Source organism: Pinus tabuliformis, chromosome 6 (genome assembly GCF_031772625.1).
Source record: "Pinus tabuliformis cultivar Carrire ecotype Pingquan chromosome 6, CPIR1, whole genome shotgun sequence".
In the NCBI taxonomy this organism is placed as follows: Eukaryota; Viridiplantae; Streptophyta; class Pinopsida; order Pinales; family Pinaceae; genus Pinus; species Pinus tabuliformis.
The window spans coordinates 1757250767-1757264731 of record NC_142292.1 but is presented as its reverse complement, the minus strand read 5'-3'; the positions used below and the strand labels follow the sequence as shown (position 1 = coordinate 1757264731).

The 13965-nt window shown below is 37.6% G+C and overlaps 1 pseudogene across 1 annotated transcript in view; it reads right to left on the bottom strand.

The window, feature by feature from the left end:
- LOC149265960 (protein SUPPRESSOR OF GENE SILENCING 3 homolog) overlaps positions 1 to 9428 on the bottom strand; it is a 54840-nt pseudogene extending 45412 nt beyond the window's left edge. Inside the window, exons 1-4 of the transcript XR_016260107.1 lie at positions 9194 to 9428; positions 8225 to 8404; positions 7745 to 7915; positions 6463 to 7593 (exon numbers count right to left, since the gene is read on the bottom strand). The product of XR_016260107.1 is annotated as a protein SUPPRESSOR OF GENE SILENCING 3 homolog (transcript). The remainder of the gene's footprint in view (positions 1 to 6462; positions 7594 to 7744; positions 7916 to 8224; positions 8405 to 9193) is intronic.
- Positions 9429 to 13965: the final 4537 nt, after the last annotated feature.

Here is a 13965-nt window from a genome sequence, read left to right as displayed (position 1 = left end):
TAGACATCATCAAGGCTAAACTATAACTGAGATCTCAACATCAACCAAGCCAAGATGTCTTCCCAAGTACCATCACACGCGCAATTTATGATACTCATCTCTCCCTCTCAACCAAATCAAAGATATCCACTAATCTAGGCATGCTTCATCAAATATTCAAGCTTCTCAGTGAGAGATCGAGACATCAACTACTTGTTAATTCATTTGAACATATGGTAGCCTCACGACCTCAATCACTTCCAATATATTGGTTCATATTATCAATATGCTAGCACAATCTTTGGGGTTCTCAAACATTTTGATGTTGCTTAGTTCATCATAATATCCAAACAAATCTCGAAAAAAACTTCCTTTTCCAATCTTCTCAAGCAACACCAAACTCAACCTCCGCACTTCTCAAAACAACCAAGTCTTCCTCATGAATAACCATCAGTAGTGCTTCAGCCATTCTCTGATTCTTTTCCTTATCAACATTTTCCAAGATCATGTTCTCTCTCTTAACTATGGTGGATTTACACTTTTGTTTCATTCAAGCTCCTTCTCAACTTAGGGAGATAAATAACTTTATTCTTGCAGCTACATAAGCTCCTCCTTTTGTGTCATCATATCATCGGAGAAATTCGACCTTCCAAAACTTCATTCCTTCATATGGCAACAAGGTCATCATATACTCATTAATGTAAACTTCAAAGTCATCAGGATTCTTGCAACTTCCTCTTTCCATCATGTTCATCATCATCATAAGGTCATCATCAAGTATGAGTTAGGCATACCTCTTTACAACTTCTTGCAAACTATGTGCCTACAAATCTCAATGACAAGTACAATTGGACACACAAATATATATGTACAAGAGCATGAAATTAACTTTATCAATAGCATGTTATCACAATGAGAAAATTTAAGGTTATCAAAACTTCAAACATGAAAATAAACCTTACATTTTCAAAACCTTGTTAGGGTTTCAATTGTACGGAAGCATTTAAACCTAGGGTTACACTTTTATGCCTTAGACTCTTACAACAACCTTTGTTAAGGTTTGTCACAAACCTTAGATATTATTATCAAAACTTAGATATCCAACAATTAAATCATGTTAGGGTTTCAACCATAACAAAAGCATCTAGGGTTTCTCTTTCAAGTCCTAGAATCTTATTTCAACTTTTGCTAGGGTTTTTTATCATAAACCCTAGATAATATCATCAAACCCAAAAAAACTAGGGTTTTATCATATGCCTTAATAAACCCTAAATATCAAAAGGCTAGGGTTTCACCAAAATGAACAAATAGCAAAAGATAGTTATTACAAGGGTTGATTATCTAAACACCTTAACAAAAGAATCTTTTCAATTTTATGGCAAAACCATAGACATGAGAGAATTATTAAGCAAAATGATCGTACCTTTTTTTATGATAAGGATTTGTTGCAAATCTTGTAATCTTAAACAACCTTGAGTTGCTTCTTTCACAAACCTTATACAGCTTCTTATTGAAGGGCTCTTTTTGCAACAAAGCCTCTCAAGTCTTCCTTTTGGAGGCTCCCTCTGAATCTAACCATAATCCTTTCTTCTTTAGAATACACTTGCAATCCTTCTTCCAAAGAAAGCGCAAGCAAAGGATTATAATCAAGCATCAAAAATAAAGCTAAATATGTATAGAGGGAATCAACAAAATAATGAAAGAAGCAAGGAATACTTATCTATTTGAGAAAAAGGTGGAAGCTCCCTCTTGATCTTGCATCAATCTAGCTTTGTGAGGGATTTCTTCAACTTATCAAAACAACTCAAGAACTTTCTAACAAAACATATTAGATCTATAAACCCTAGAAATCAAAAATACATATTGATGTTAGAGTCAAACATAAGAGAAACTTTACAAGACCTAAAAACAATAACCTATACTATAAGCAAAGGATATACAAGGGATAATATCCCTAAAGACTTAATAGAATAAGTCTTTGACTTCAGAGTCCTCAGTTTTGGTCTTCTTTGGTGGAGCTTCATCAACTACAATTGTAGCTTGATCTCTTTCTCTCTTCTTATTCTTAGGATTATCAAGACATTGATTCTTATAATGTCCCATCTTGTGACAATGATAGCATTCTATTTTAGAAAGGTCAATCTTCCCATCATTTTTCTTCGACACTTTGAATTTCTTGTTTCCTCCTTTCTTCTTGAAAAGGGCAAAATAAGCATTTGAGGTATTTTCTTCATCTTCTTGCTTACCTCCTATTAAGGAAAGATGAGCTTCGTCTTGAGTACAGGCAGACCACATTTCTTCAAAGAAGGTAGAATTTTTCCAACTACTAATTCCAACTACAAAGGCATTCCAAGACTTTGGTAGTCCTAGAAGGGCAACAATCACAAGTTCCTTATTAGGGATTATTTCATCAACTGCTTGTAGTTCATCTTTTATACAGGCAATTCTTACAAAGTAAGAGGACATTATATCATCTTTGGTCATTTTGACAGTTCGAAATTCATTCTTTAGACTCGCCACTTGTCCAATATTCTTGATTGTAAATAACTTGGAGAGAGCATCATACATTTTCTTTGAAGTATCTAGCGTGGATATGTAGAGAATCACGTTGTCTTCAACTCCATCCACAATTAGGCTCATGGCTATAATGTCATTTTCTTTGTGCTTCTCCTTTCCAACCCCATCTGTAGGTTCTTTGACTTTTTCTTGTGCTAATTCCAATACTTTATTCCTTGCAAGGATGAGGTCAATCCTTGTCTTCCATGTTCTAACGTTAGAGGCTCCTTGAAGTTTGTTCTCAGATTTCATTGATGATGCCATAGGTATACTTTCTAATGTCACACTTGATGAAATATAGATATTTTTGTAGCCTTCAATAGGTTTTCTTCTTCAAACCAACTTATAGGGAACCAAAACCTCTATATTACCTTTTAAGACTTCCTTCTTGTAGATGAAATCTTTCTTTAAGATGATGAGAGCTATTGATCTTCAAGTTGCCTTTTTCTTCTTCTACTTCACCTTAGCTTTGATACCATGTTAGAAAATTAGAAAGGCAGAAATATTTTATTATCTTGATAATTACTTGTGATTTTTTTGAATTTTTATTATCTTCTTTTATGTCTTCTTTTATTTTCTTATCATCAAGCAACTACCGAAACATAAGTGCATGAAGATCTAAACAATAAGGACATAAGATGTAGGCTCTCAACCAAGGCAAAACCCCTCTCTTAGGGGAAACACCAAAAAGCATCTTCTCTTCCTTTAGAACCAAATCAAATGAGACAACCAAGACCCTTGACCAAGATAGAGACCTCCTCCAATCCACCAAGTCAGCCTCCCAATCCTTCCAATCAGCGTCTAATCAACAATAGTTAACCTTCTTCAATATTCAATCAACCATAAATTTCGATCCTACTGCATCATAGTTTCGGCCTTACTGCAAACCTACAATTTTGGCCCTTCCTGCAATTCAGGATTTTGCATATGTGAACCAAAAATAAGAGAAAATGGTCATCTATACTTAGCTAGGGTTCCTCGTTTCTTCGCTAGGGTTTTCTTCTTCTTTTTCAAGTATTCTTTTTTGCCTTCGCACTTCCTCCAACTGCAGATCGAACTCTTGATGATTGGATGCCTCAATAGGTTGAATTGCACTTCTATATATAGTCTTTTGTGTGGTCGAATTCCCTTTATGAGGCCGACTTAAACAGAGGGCAAGCCAACTTGGTGGAGGAGCCATAATTGACCAAATCACATGAAAATAATTTCTCTTCTTTGATACAAAAAGCCCAATGAGGGTTTATTACATGATGATAAGAACCATGACACATGACATAACCCTAGAAGCACTCAATGGGCGCTTTGACCTAGAAACATAATCAAATGAGCATGAAACCCATGCTTATAAATAATTTTCTTTGACAATAATTCTTCTTTTTCTTTACTTTTGATGAATACATTATATCATGAGCTAAACAACAATTATGAAGATCACTACTAGTTACATTTTCAACAGATGCCACGTCACCCCTTTTATCTTGTGAGGGTGACGCAAGGCACCTCCAAGGCATGACATCTTAGCATGGACATACTTTTGATGATTTGTACACGATCCTTGATAATTTCTTGCAATATGGAGCACCTTTTATCCCTTGCCTCACATTTTGTGGGCTTATTGAGCTCATTTGGAGGGTGATGTCACACTATTGGAGCATTTATTCCCACACGTGTGGGATTTTATGGCATATTTGTCTTGTTTTTGAGCTATGAGGTTAGTTTGTAACCTCTTTCTTGTGGAACACTCAAAAGTGAACTTGTCTTTAGGGAATTTAGTTAATCTTATGTGTAAAGTGAGTGGAGGAAGGCTCATACAAATAGAGCCTCCTCCTCACTTCACTGTTCATCATCACAAATGTGAAATTGGCTTCTCTTAGAAGAGTGCAAGTTAGCTATCTTTTTTGCCACTTGGGCATAATGTGATCTTTTGTGGATAAAATGTGGATCAAATTTGTCTTAGATGTGATTTTGGCTTGGAGACATTGTTCTAGGATTGAAAGGAGAGTCATTTTGGAAGAATCTTGTAAGTTTATTGCTAATTTTTAATATTTTGCATGCTTTAAATGTTTTAAGTAGGGTTTCTATTGCTCCATGACTAAATGCTCATTATTAGTGGAACTTTGCTTCATTATTGCATGTAGAATTATCTTCTTCATAGCCTATAAGGGCACTCCTAGTGTGCAAACCTTATAATTAATTTATTCCCTCACAAGAATAGTACCTAGGGTTTTACAAGTGCATGCACTAGTGCATCCCCCTTACTCCAACAAGGTCCTTCCTTAGCAATTAACTCCCTTAAGACTCAATTTTCCCATTGTAGGTTAAGGCACTAGTCTCTAAAGTGCGTTGATCACCTTAAAATCAAATAAAATTTCCCATAACCCTATTTCTCCTAGACCACTAGGATTTTAAATGCAGATTTATTTGTAAAGTGTGACTTTGGTTGCATGGGAGTGGTACTTAATTATAGGATAATTTGTGTAAACCATCATAAAGGAAAATCGAGCATCATAAATTGTCTTGCATGCCTTAATAGGGCTGATGTCATCCCTATTTATTATTGTTGCATATATCTAACAGCCCTGAAACCCTCTTGTTTGCATTAGCCCTAGCCTCTATTGGAAATTCTTGGTTCCCTTCTTGATGAAGATCATTTCAAGGATTTTTCCAAGGCTGTTATATGCCATTACATGCCCTAATAAAGAACATTAATCAAACCCTAACTTATAGCAACCTTGTCATAGTCTATAGATCTAACTTTATAGAGCTTGAACCCTAGTCTAGAATATCTTGGTCATCTTAGGCCTTTCCAAGCTCTCTACATATCTTAGGACCCCTAAAATAAGTCACCTTGAGCCATAGTACTAGAATACCTTGTAGGTGGCATAGGTAAGCCTCCCTTGTGGTTGAAATTTCACTAAAAAACAGGAGGAAGGTTGCTAAGGTGACTGTAGCAACCCTTCCTCATTGTTGCCATAGGTTCTAGCACTTGCCCAGTGAGTCCTCTCACTGGACCTCTTAGATTTTACAGCAACAATGACTAATGGTCATTTTATGATCACAGAAATGTGGTGGTTTCTTTTCCTTTTCAGTGAGCAGTTGCTGTTGTGGTTTGCTTCCTCACAGTGTCTTTCTGACCTGCAACAAGCCATGCCGTGCAATTGAACCCCCCCAATTCATTATGTTCTACAATTGTTTCCACTTGTATCTGTTCTCTGGATTTGCCCTGACTTAATCTTCACTGGTGGCTGTGCCATCCAGTTTGTCAACACTTCCTTTAGCGAAGCTTCAACAAAGTGTCACATTGGCTCAAGTTCCAACTTTGTTTGCCATCAATATCATTATATATGTGTGTGTGTGTGTAACTTATGCACTGCTGCAACCTTTGATTTCCACAGCTCTAACAATATAATATGATCAAGCTTGAGATCTAGATGGAATAGGAGCTATCAGTGAGGCATCAAACTTATTAAAGTAATCTTTGAAAACAAAAACGTTCAAGAAGCTGCCTATAGTTCACTTTCTGCTTTGTCTTTACACTCCAAGCCAAAACACCCGCAACCTAAAACATAGGATAAAAGGATATAACAAAAGATGATTATTGGACTGCTTAGGTGAATCAAAGAACTTTTACTTTAAATTCAAAACTACATACTGGTTATACATAATTTAGTTATCCACCTAAACTTTCAGTAACAGACCAAATCATAAGAAAAATTATCAGGAATTGCATGTGTATGGACAGGTTATGAAACTCTTACAGCACATGGAGGGATTGTGGAACCACCCTCCAAGTGTTCTAGTGGTATAGTCAAAAACGTTGTAGGATGAGGGTTCCATGAGATTTCAGATGCATCAACTCAATGAATATAGGAATGAAACAATGTAAATATGAGTGATACAAATAAATCTGTAGCTTAAATCTCATACCTTCTCATTTTCATCTTGATCAAGAAGTGTGTTCTGAATAATAACCATAGGAGGCCAAACGATTTCCTGGTCGTTTACTGTCTCTCGCAAGCCCTTCCACTTGCCAAACATCTCCTCTGTAATTACACATGCAGATCCTCGCCTTGCTAACTCTTCTTCCAGTACTTCCGCAAGTTTGCGGTGTAACTTTACCCTCTTCGATCTGATAGATTTTGCATGGGCTACAATAGGTTGCATACCCCTGTACCAATCAATTGCCCCAACACCACCTCTGCATGCAGGGCAATGCCACTGCCTCTCGGGATCATTCATTTCATCAATACTCAAGCTGTCCAGGGATTCAAAAAAAATCTTGAACCACTTATTCTTCTTTAGGGTCTCATGGCTCACATCACTACCGTCAGAGTCACAGTCATCACTGCTCATAAAATCATCATCGCTGTCAAGGTTATCAATCTCTTCATCACCATCACTAGACTGATGACCTGCTCTGCTGGTTTCATGACAGGGTTCCCCTGATTGCTCAAAAGGAAGAAGTTTTGATAGCATCTTACCTCCCAGTTCAGAATTCTCTTCACTACCCTTTGCCCCACCCTGTCCAACACCTTTTCCAGGTGGTGGCGACGCCATCGATGAATTCAAGTTCGCACTGCCGCCATTTTGTCTTCCCCATTGCCAGCCATTGGCAAGTGGGGGAGGGACAGCAAGATCCCGCCTGTCCATATTTCCAACAGCAGACTCTAGGCTTTTAGGCTTCGGACTGCTCTGCATTGCCCAATTTGCTTTGCCATTTTGGCCCCAGGCACCCATATTCCTGGGTGGGGCACTAGCATTTTCATAAGTTACGGTTCTCTGCTGAGGATTCCCCAGCTCTTTCCCTCCCCGTTGCTTATAAGCCTGGTCTCGATCACTACTAGAGTTCACCCAGCGGTCAGGCTTCTGGCCATCCATGGTATAAGATCCTCTCCCCTTCCCAGCTGCACTTCCTGCCTTGTCGGGGGAGTAAGCACTGCCCCTCGGTCGGTTTGCTGCTGCACTTGTGGGGACCTGGCTCTTGCCCTTCCGAGAGGAAGCCACTTCCCACCCTTCAGTCATTTTGCTGAGAGTATGAACCACCGCTCGACATTCTTACTAGAAATGAAAGCACAGAAAAACGCACAGAAACTTGTGAGATTTCACAATGACACAGCCAATGCTTCCTCTTCTTATGCACACACAATACTAAAGGAACTTTAAATAACAGCTATGTCCAAAATATTCACGCGTTTTCGAAATTTCTTACCTCTTTCGTTGCGAATTCGAATCCAGCTAGAGCACTGATCAGCCTTAAATGTAAAGGCGTTCACCCGGTGGCAAGTGGAGGCGTGCGTACTTTGAGAGTCCAAGGAAAGCTCGCAGTAACTTCTTCGTCACAAAATTATTCTAAATGCCCTTCTCTAGCCTGTACGAATTTCTGTGAAACAAAACAAAGGCAAAATTAGTCGGAAAGTTGGAAGGTTCCACCGTGTCCGCTTTCCGGGAAGATTCGGACATATTATCATTTCTCCGACACAGTTGCAGTCAACCACGTCATATTTTCCGAGTAATTTATCAAAGAACAACGGAAAATGATCAACCACTCACCCAGGAAACAAATGAGATTATGAACACAGAATACTAAAGGATGACGGAGAATACACCTTCGCTTAGTGCATATACAATACGAAAGGAGCTTTAAACAACAGCTATGTCCAAAATATTCACGTGCTTCGGAATTTCTTACCGGTTTCCTCGCGAATTCGAATCTGGCTAGTGAACTGACCGGCCTCTAAAACGTAAAGGCGTTCGAGCGGGATCTAAGTGGAATAGCGCGTCAATCCAAAAAAGATCGCAGCTTCGCACTCCCTTCCTCGTCACGAGTTCCCGACGCGCATTTATTCTCTTCTCTCGGTTGTAAGAAATTCTGCGAAACGAAACGAAGCCAACATTAGCCAAAAGGTTTGCAGATCCCACCGTATCCGCTTTCCAAAAAGATTCAGACCTCATATCATTTTTGCCAGACATTTGCAGTCAATCGCGTCATATTTTCCAAGTAATTTTAACAAAGACTGACGGAGAATAACCAACCGAGTTATCGATGTGACCTTAAAATCATCTACGGCAAAATATCACATCATTTTCTGTAAATCCCTAGTACTCTCACAGAATCTCAGATTACACGTGAAGGGCTTTAAGCGTTCATGATCCGTGTAAATATTAAAGCAAAAGGACAGAAACCTCCATGAATTTTGTAATTACGGTAAACATTCAGTGAAATAACTTTAAAATAACGGAAAAATCAGCAGATCAGCCAATGTTCTTTCAGACGCACAAATTTAACAATAAAATCGCTAAAAATTTCACTCTTGCTCCTATCAAGCTGGAAAAACATGCTGTGAGACTTGTCTATATAAATATTTTGCCGTATAAGCTTTTCTAATATTTTTTCAACGAATTTAAGAGATTAATTGTTTTAGCGCAAAAGATCCAGGATTTAAGGGATTTGATCATTTTAGGGCAAAAGATCAAGGAGGAATTTAATAGATCAATATCTTGCCAGAACGCATTTAACAGACGATTTATTTTGCCGTGAGAACGAATTTAATCGGTGACCAGACTCCTTGAAAGATCCATTGGACAGATGGCTTGCTTTGCCGTGGGAACGAATTTAATCGGTACCGGGAGACTCCTTGACAGATTCATTGAGTTTTACCTGGTAAGCGTCCGAAGTACTGTTTGAATCTCAGAGTGACCGTCCCCTCAATATTCAGACCAGAACCAAACGCAGCGTTCGCAGGGGTTTAAGCGTCTTTCTTGATTTTAGGAAAACCCTTCAACACGCAACTCGTTTTAAGGGCAACTTCTCCCACTAGATTCACCTGATCCTCTTACACCTGTCGACCTTTTTTTCACTTTATCGATCAGCGTATTTCCTGGTCTAAAAGATCAAAGTCATATGATGGATGGTGCTTAACTTGCAGTGCGGGGCACGACTTTAACATGAAATGCAATCACATCTTTTGACATACCAAATATGGATCGCAAAATATGTTAATGAGTGATTAGGTATCTAATGAAAGCCTTGCATGGGTCCCGGGAATTATTTATTTCTGTTATCTAATTAATTAGATAAAAGATATATATATATATAAACTTAATATTATATGAGTTTGGGAAAAGAAAAAAATTATTTTAATGTCCACCTATTAAAGATAAAATATGTATTAAAAGTGTTTAGGTTTAGTTAAAAATAAAGTATGTATTAAAAGTGTATGTTTAGTTAAAATTTATTTTTTTTGGATCTAAGCAAATAGGTTAATGGTCCAAGGCTTAGAGGTATTTCTCAGGAGTGAAATCTTATTCTTTTAGGGACTATTGGCAGGAGTGACTTTTACGAACTATATGAGCTATTGGATCTGAAAGCCTACCCTCTTAGGGAAGGTTTTTTTGAATAACAGTGATGAGCCAACCTGCATTTACAAATAAGCCTACCTTGTTAGGGACAGTGTTCCTTGAATAATAGTGATGAGCCAACCTACATTTACAGATAAGTCTACCTCGTTAGGGACAACGTTCCTTGAATCACAGTGATGAACCGAACTACATTTACAGATTGTAGCCAGTGATGAGTGATGAACCGACCTACATTTACAGATTGTAGCCAGTGATAATTGTCCCACTGTTGATTTTTACAATTGAATTATTAATAATATTTTCTTAATATTTAAAAAATTATTATTATTTAAATATTATTTTATTATATATATATATAATAATTTTTATGTTTCTTATTATAATAATATTATTATTATTATTTAAAATATATATATATTAAACTTTATGTTTCTTCATTTGCATTTGGTAATAGAGAAGGAATATCTTATACTTCTATGGGTTTTTGTCTCAATCTTTCTTATGTGTTTTTGTTTCAATCTTTTTAAATGGTAGTATATGTTTTTTGTCTCAATATTTTTAAATGGTAATATAAGGTGAGGTAGTATATGTGTTTTTGTCTCAATCTTTTTAAATGGTAATATAAGGTGAGGGTAGATAGAAGTATATAAAATAAATGAAATCAATGATCTTTTTTATGTATGAATTAATGGTTAATTATTAATTTTCATTTTGTTTTCTATGTGGTGATGAGCCAACTTGCATTTACATAGTAGTCAGTGATGCTTGTCCCACTGTTGATTTGGCAATTGAGTTATAATAAATTTTCTTACTATTTAAAAAAATTATTAATTATTATTATTATTTAAAAATATATATATTAACTTTTATGTTTCTTCATTTGCATATTATTATTATTATTATTATTATTATTTATTATTAATATATATATTATGTATGTATGTTTCTTCATTTGCATTTAGTGATAGAGAAGGAATATCTTATACTTTTATGTGTTTTTGTCTCAATTTTTCTTATGTGTTTTTGTTTCAATCTTTTTAAATGACAGTATGTGTGTTTTTGTCTCAATCTTTTTAAATGGTAATATAAGGTGAGGGTAGATAGAAGTATATAAAAGAAATGAAATCAATGATCTTTCTTATGTATGAATTAATGGTTAAATATTAATTTTCATTTTGTTTTCTATGTGGTTTACATTTCATGTATGAATTAATTTTCATTTTGTTTTTTTCTATGTGGTTTACAGTTCAATTCATGTATGAATTAATGGTTAATTATTAATTTCCATTTTGTTTCTATAATGGTTAATTATTAATTTTCATTTTGTTTACTTATTGTTGGCTCAACCATGGAACGTGACCTCGAGAGTGTCGAGACAGTTGAACCTATGACCTCTCAATAGCAAAGTTGCTTTAACAATGGGGACTCGACCAACTGAGCTAACCCTCGGGGTTAAATTAATGGTTGATTATTAAGTAAGAGTTTAATTTATATAAAGAGATATATTATCACAATCTTGTAAGTGATTGTGGTGAGAATGGAATGTAGTGATTTGTTGATGTTTTGGTGGATTAGGAAACCCATTCGTCACCAAAGACTTGTATAGAAATAAGATTTTTCTATTCTTTTCATAATGACCACCCTACTTATTAAAATCGACGATTTCATAACATCTTAACTTAACAACTTAACAACACATCTTAACTCTACAAATCATAAGCAATAAGCAATGGGATTAGGAAGCTTTGATGTTGATATATCATGCAACTTTGAGTTACATGGCAATAGAGTAATCTCTAAGAATGGAAAGGGCTATCCTTAAATTGCCACCTACTCATCAAGACAAACCTCCAACATTGTACAAATAAGCACCGCCCATCACCCCTTTCGAGGAAAAGCAAAGGCCAATAATAATATAGAGAATTTGTAACTTAAAAAACACATTAATAAAAAAAATATCACTAACACATGCATGGACACGAATTGGCCAAAAATAACAAACCAAGGTCGGATTACCCACTTCTCCACGACCCTTAACATATATTGCCAAACCAAAGAATTAATAGCACAACACTATAAGGCACTATGTTGTACCAAGGAGTTGAAAGAAATTCAAGCAAAGAGTAAGAAAGAAAACAATAATTATCATTCTCTCTCACATGCAATCTAGTACTCAACGTAGTATTACGAAAATAAAATTATGAAATATGAGGAAGAACAACTTTTTGGAGCAGGCCTCCTCTACTCGATCACAAGTGAAGAGGACAATGCGTGACAAATACGTTCTTCATGTTATTCTCGTTTATAATTTTTTCATTGCAATTATTTTTCTAATTATTATATCTAATGATCTTTAGAAAAATAGCAAACTCACTTTATTAAAAAAAAAAAATCATAATTTTAAGTGAGTAAAGAATTTATGAGGTATAATTTTTTAATCGTTTGGAGTCGATCGTTGAGCTCTGGAGCGCTGCCATGAAACCCTAGCTGCGCCTCAACACCTCTGCGCCCTTGCTGCTCTGCGGCCCGTGGCTTTGGGCCCTCTGCCCTCCTTTTCTGTGTTCTTTTTTGAGTTCCTGTGGTTCAGAGTGCTCGTCTGCTGCTGGGAGGGACTAGTAAGCCAGGCTCGCCCTCATGGAGGTCCCGAGCTCGCCCCAGGCAGGCCCGCCTTCATCTGCCGAAGCCTTCTCTCGGCTCTTGGCCAGCTTGCCGTAAAAGAAAAAGAGTGAAGCAGCCAAGTTTGTCAAGAGGCTGGAAGACATTCCTGAAATCTCCCTACCGCCTGAGACCCCGATTCAAGTCGCCCTCTCCTTGGTTGAGCGAGCTCTCGTTGACTAGTTCATGGCCTTCTCCTAAGACCACTGAGACCTGGGTTAACAAGAACTGGGCTCCTCTGATCAAGAGCAGTGTCACCTCTTACTTCCTAGGACGAGGGTTCTTCCTCTTCGAATTCACCTCAAAGGATGACAAGGACCTAATCTTTCAAAATGGCCCCTATTTCATGGGCCCCCAGGGCTTGTATCTCAACAGATGGACGCTGGATTTCGACCCTACAGTCGATGTTCCCACGGCTGTCCCTATATGGGTCAGACTCCCTAATCTCCCAGTTCATTGTTGGAACTGGGACTCGTTGAAACACATCAGAAACGCCCTTGGGAAATTCATAGATAGGGCAAACAGCAAAGATCAATATGACTGTGCCCGTATCTGTGTAGAAGTTGACCTAGAGGTGGGTCTCCCAAAAGCCATCAAAATCAAAGTAGGAAACTGGACCCATTTGCAGAAGCTGGATTACGAGCAGTTGCCTTTCAAATGCCGAAAATGTCATGTCTACGGTCACTTCGGCAGAGGATGCCCAACCAATGTGGAACCAGATAAGGGCAAAGAAGAAGGTTGGAACCAGATCAAGCGTGCCAGGAAAATCCAAAAGCAGGTTGGTCCAAACAAAAGAGGTCCTCAGGCCCCTCCTCATCAACGCCCTCCCAGAATGGATCAAGAAAATAAATTCGCTCCTCTAAGTTCGCAAATAGAGGAAACTCAGGAACCTTACACTCAAAAATCAACCCCACCCTCTAAAGGCACCCCTCTTCTCCCAAGAGGGCAAGCCTTGCTAAGAGTTCCAAAGGAAACACTGTCGAAGTAGAGGGAGATGAGCACGAATCGGATTTCTCAAAGGAAGAAGGGGAAATAAGTGAATCCCAAGCTTTGATAAGGAGATCCACCAGAGGCCACAAATCAGATCGGGAAAAAAGAGAGCAGGAAACTTTCAAGGATAAGCTCCAAGGCAACCAACCAACCCTTGAGAAGTTACTAGCATCAAAAACAAAGATGGCGAGAAACCAGCCCCAAGGCTCCAAGGGAGCCAACCAGAAATACAAATGATGAAGATAGTCTCCTGGAACTGTAGAGGTATGGGGAGCAGAATCAAAGAAGAAGCCATCAGAAGTTTAATAAGAACAGAAGCTCCTGACATACTTCTCATCCAGGAGACCAAATTGGAAGACTTTGTCTTCCTTCAGGCAAGTAAGAAACTCTGGAACAAATGTGAGGCGAAAGCAATCTCAGCCCGAG